Genomic DNA, 6300 nt, shown 5'->3' on the forward strand with positions numbered 1-6300 from the left:
AAAATCCAAAAAAAAATGGAGTTTATTTTTTGTTCCAATTTCATTTTCACTTAGGCCTTTTTCACATCCCCTGAAAATATGCCTTCCTTTTATCTTAAAGATCACTAACATCTAATGGATAATTAAATGTCCTTTTCTTATTCTTATTCTCCATGGCTTCTTTGCAGCACTTTACACCATTGATTAAAACTTTCCTCATCCCATTTTTTTCCCATTAATTCTGTAACAACATAACATACTTCTTTTCTAAGATTCATTATCATTCTTTGTCCATGACCCCAAGGTATCAAGTGTCAAGTGTCAGTGTTCAATACTATCTGGTTCCTGACTCTCGAGATCAAAGAGGAATCTTTTCTTTATATAAACCTCTCTCCCTCTAACCCCTCCTGAAGAATTTTTCTCATCATCAGATTCAGTCATGAAACTGTCAGAAAACTAAGTTTACCCCCAGATTATTCAAATGAAGAGGTTCAAAGGATTACAGCGGTGTGGGTAGAATTAAGGGCGCAAATAAATAAATAAATAAATAAATAAATAAATAAATAAATAAATAAGGAATGAAAAGAAAAGATAAAAAAGATGGTGTGATAAGCAGAAGAATAATGGCATTGGGAAATTTTCTCCCCCTCAAGGGCTGAAGGAAAAGGGGGGAATATAACTTACAAGAGCCTAGTGAAGCCTGAAATAGGGAAGGTGGTAAGTGATAATATGAATTATAATCATGGAAGGACACAGTTACTGTTGGAAGCAAGGAAAAAATACCTGGACCACTTTTGGCTCCTACCACCCTGTAACTATCTGTCTCTGCCTCCTATGGGGCAAGCCCAACCTGAAGCCAGCTGGTAAGCAAGACTGGGTAAGCAGTCTACAGAGATTAGCCTCCTGTGGTTCAATGTGACAGAGAAGGACACAGACTGATCTGAGGAGGGGTCAAAGACAGTACATTAGCTCTGTGCCAATGACTACAATTTTTTTTTCCAGTTGGATCACTCACCTTAATATAATTTCCAGGCTGACTGTCTACTGGATATTTCCACATGATTCTTTTTTTTTTTCTTCTATCCCTTCAATCAGAATATGTTTAAAAGCTAATACCATTTCCTTCTTATAAATCTGTCCCTGAACTGGCCTTACATTTCAATTCATGCTATGTCTGCCTTATAATTTTCTCCGATTTGTATTCTAGTTCCACTGTTCTAATCCCAGGACCATATTCCATTTCTACATTAATCCTGGGACTCAATCTGTATTTTGAATCACAGTTCTGGAAATTCAATGCCTTATTTCATTTCCAATCTCCAGCTCATCTTGCTTTTCCTATGTCCTTGGGGATTAAAGTTATGTCCTAGTGGCTAAATTGTGGCGACCTGCTGGTGGTCCTCTGAGCAGCTGTTGTTCATCTGGCCTGCTTAGGTCTCTGAAGAGACTATGGGTCTATTCTAGAAGTCCCAACTGTCCTTCTTGCTCTGGCCCATCTTTTAGGGCATTTTCTGGGTGGGAACTTTTCCCAATGCTATCTGTGTGGGTGCCCTCTTGTGGCTAGTGTTAGTCTCCAGATAAAGTGTTCCATTTTGTTAGACTAGATATTCTTATTGAACTTCTATCCAAATCTGTACTCCCTAGTGCCTGCCTCATTTATTCCTGCAAACTAATCTAGTTCTGGCCATTAACCCTTTCCAATTGAAGGAGTTAACTAGGTTGTCCAAAGTTATGGAACTACTGTGATCTATGCTATGAGAGATGATGACTTCTTAACTAAGCCAGATGGTTTAGTTAACATAGAATGATACAAAAAAGAATAAAAAGAAAATAAAATCCACTTACGTTTATAAGAATAGCATCCAGAAACAAAAACTAATAATATTTGGGATATTTCTATCTCAAATATATGTAGACATATATAACATATTGTAATAAATACATCAATCAATATACATATATAGGTAAATGTTCATATAAATTAGTTCATATATCTTTAGAAAACACTATATGCATATATATAATGCATTCATAAACATATATAGGTAAAATAGGCATAGGAATATACTTTATGTATAGCTATGTGGTACATAGTTTTATGTTCCATCTTTTTAACTTAATATTTTTCTGAACATATAATTAAGTCCATAATACTTTTGGAAAATATGCTTTTATTGGCTACACAACATTGCTTGTAAGAATGTTCCATAACACATTTTGTCGCTCACATTGTTGAGTGCTTATATTGCTTCCAGGTTTTTCTACAGCATGTATCTTTGTTGAACATCAGATTATTTCCCCTCTAAGATGCAGTCTCAAAAGTGGAATTACCGAGTCGAAGTCAATTAAATTTATTAAAAGGCTCTTGATTCATATTGCCAAATTGCTCTCTTGACAAAATGGACCCATATGATCCTCTACCAGCCATGTTTGTGCATATATGTTTCAATACTCTGCTCTTGCCACACCTTTTTTGCAGTCAATATTTTTATATATTTAAACAATTTCTCAATTTGCGAGGCCGCTTTCTTATTGTTTAAATGATGTTTCTCTTTGATTCATCATGATGGACAGGAAAGATTTTGAAGAAGCTACACTACTAATTCTGTCTCACAGTCTGAGCAAAATGAAGGACACCTTCCCTTTTCCTTGTTGCCTTTCAAGCTTATTTTCCACGAAATGTGTTTTATCTGTTTACTTCTCTAATAGGAAGTCAGGGAAGATTTGTACTTACCTCTGAGGAAGATAGATAGAAAATGATGGAAGTGTGAGGCTAAAAAAGAACCAACACCATCACTGTGAAAGCCACCCAGGAACCTCTTGAACACTGCACAGCAGCACTTGTGAAGTTAATGGTCTGTTTTGTTGTTAGAGCACAATGTAAATCATATCTGATGAAAAAAAAATTGGCTCACAGCATGTGACACCAGCAGAAAAAAAACACTAACCTTCTTTTGTTCTGTGATAAACATGTAAAGGAATAGAAGAAGTTTAATTCCCTTGTGTGGTCTTTTAAAAAGTATGTTGAGGCTCCTTCCACATCCCCATTTGATAAATGAGATTCTGGCTGATTGAAATGTAAAGAAAATGCAGCATTATAAAGTCCCATGGTACTTTCCTTAATTTCAAGAACTAAAGCATGAAATTCTTCAAAGTGTAGTAGTAAAGGTATATAATTCTGTCCTGTTTTTGAAATTAGCTCAGTAAACCTATTTCTAATATTACCCATAAAATAGTAAAGCCATTCTCTTCAGTTTGTTCCATGAAGCTTTACTTTTATTTATCAGCCATTCCTCTATACGCAGAAGAGGATCATGAAGATATATATGTATGAATTGGTATCTTTATTAAAGACAATGAATTCTTTATATGAGAGTTTGTAGTATGTCTGTGTTGTCTCTGTGACAAATGAAAAGTAAGACAATCGCAGTAAATATTTATCTTAGTCAAAATAAAAGCTCAAAAATACTCTTCTCGTGTTGTTAATTTCTATCTTTCTCTGTCATTAGCTTTCTTGTCAATATCACACTGGGAAATAGTGTGAAACAAATGGAGAAGAGTTTCTGACACCCCTTCTTGCTTAAAAAAATAAAAAAATAATAAAAAGAAAGCTCAACTGAAAATAACATTTAAATTAAGCTTATAGTCACACTTTTTGATACTAAAAAAATATTTTCTGAGTTGGAGACTGAAAACATGGATTTAATCAAAAGCTTCTTTTCTTATCAGTTTCTATTTTCTTCTAGAAGCATTTGCTATTTTTCAAAGGTGAGCTAGTAATTCCTCTGATTTGTGTTTTAAGTCTGAAAACTGTGTTATCTTGAAAAAAAAATTTAGAAAGAATCATACATAATATTTAAATCCTTTCGTATTATGTGTAGCCTTTTGTACCATCTATAGTGAATTATGTCCTTTTTGAATTCACAATTAGTGGAGGGAGCAGATGGCTGGGACTTATTATGAAATTACGTACCCAATGAATAGTAACTTATCCATTCCCGATGACCACTTTCTATTGTGGGGTGAGCCAAATATTTATGGTGATTTTTTTTTTAAAGATAAAACAAAATACATTTTCTCTTTTATGTTAACTTTCTCTATTCATCAGAATCTCTTTGCAGTTAAGTTTCAAATTACTATGTGCTAACTCTATGGGAGTTTTGTTCCAGATCCTTTGCATAGATATTGCAATACAGACACTTTTGGATTAAGAGTCCTACAATACAATCAACAATATTATCCCTTTCCACTTTCTTTTCAAAAATTCCTCTGTGAAAATTATTTTCAAAGGAATTTGACCTACTTCATAACAAACTTACTGTTACTTCCAAAAAGATACATTTGGGCATGTGCCTCAGTAGGCTGTGGATAGAGGCAGGTGAGTTAGCTCATCATTTTCTGATTCTGTTCTAATTCTACCCAGAAGAGGCGATGAAAGTAACCCAGTGACAGAGGTGTGCCTCTATCTCCCAGTGTTATCCACACATTCCCAGCCACACTATTTATTAGAGGCAAGTCAGTGACTCATGCATTCTCACACAGAAACACTTACACATTCATTGAACACTTGTGCTTACCAAGCACTTTAATTTTCTCTCTATGTACATTCTGATAGCTGTTGATGGAAAAGAAGCATTCTAATTTTTTAAGAAATGAGGTCTGAGAGTAGTCAGGTATAATACTTTTGAAGACAACATTATTGTATCTTTAATATTCAACTTTAAGTTGGCAGAACTGTTAAACTTAAAATATGGCTGTGGCATTACAGAGTCCATTTCCCTGCAAAGAAGTTTTTTTGCGGTGAGTTCTACTCTTTCCACACACCAGGATTTTTGTTGGTATTGTGCCTCTACTTTTTTCTGCTTAAAACATTCTTTTAGAGAAACTGTAGACATGACCTATTGACTAAGGAAAGAATTAAAATTGTGAATTTCATTTTCTTCCCTGCTCTGTATTTTTATGTTAGTTAAGGTGTAAGTTTTAAAGAGTCTTCATCTAAAAGAAAAGGATATTTATATTATGTAACAATTAGAAAATCTAGAAATCTCTGCTTTGACATTTAGTAAAATATAAATACCTAATACTATAATCAAATATGTTAACAAAAAGTGGTTGCTCAAAATGCTGATGGGCATAATTAATGTTTTCTTAACTGGGAAACCAGATATTCTTTGCAAAGATTTTTAAAAAGTATAGTACATGTCTTTTTTTTGAGAGAGGAACATGATGAGAGGAATACAAAGAAAGGAGTGATGTTATATTTGGAATAAACCCTGGTTGGGCCTCATTGGTATTCCAAATTGTAATAATCCTTACATTTTTAGGACAAACTACTTAATGAATCAGCTCTGAAAGCAGAAGGCTGATTTACTTGGAGGACCTCCAAACTGGCCTAAGTCCAGACCTCATTGTCTTGAAGGATTCCAGTATTTAAAGACCAGAAGTTTAGGAGATGTGGATATTAGCAGGATTAGGACCCCGCTTTGCATTTCCTGTGCATTCAGAACCTGAACTTTGGCCTAGAGTTTTCTCGTACAGTCCTGGATATTTGGGTTGACCACACTGTACATAAAGGACTTGAATTGATCCTAGGAAACATGCTAAGATATTAGGTCAGGATTCTCTCTCTCTCCAGACTTCTGGGCGCACCCTTCTTAATAAATAATGTAAACAGGAGATTTTAGTGGAAATAACACATCCATTTGTTTTTTTCTCTCAGTTGGTCACTATTCTCGTATGAAATGTACCCCACTGAGTGGTATGGCTTTTGTGTTTGATACACAGAATTTGGCCCGTGAATTAAAAAATTCTTGGAAGGTGCTCGTGCTTGAAGAATGGAAATGGCACAGATTAGTAGCAATGATTAGTGTTCAGGTGAACATGCGAATCAATAAAAAAAAAATTGTGATTGATATTTTATTGACTCTGTGAAGATCTGTAAGGCCAAAAACTTTTAGTGAATTGTTGTAGTATGTGAGAGTATTATATATAAATATTTTATATAGAAATAATATGTTATATATTACATGTGTGAATCACATATATATTTTATGTAGAAATATATATTATATATAAACGTAGTATATTTATTAAATAGACTTTTTCATTCTAATCACCTTCTCCACTCATTTACTATAAACGGAATATTTTATGTCTTGTGATAATGTTTTGGACATTTTTAATTTGGCTCATTACCCTCCTTTAATACTGTGTGACGTTTTTTGGTTTTCTATCTTTATTGTTTTTTTATATATATATTACATTATATATATAAATATATGGATACATATATATGTACATACGTAAAAGTACACATATATG

This window comes from Pteropus medius, unplaced genomic scaffold, assembly GCF_902729225.1.
Source record: "Pteropus medius unplaced genomic scaffold, Ma_sr-lr_union100, whole genome shotgun sequence".
Classification (NCBI taxonomy): domain Eukaryota; kingdom Metazoa; phylum Chordata; class Mammalia; order Chiroptera; family Pteropodidae; genus Pteropus; species Pteropus medius.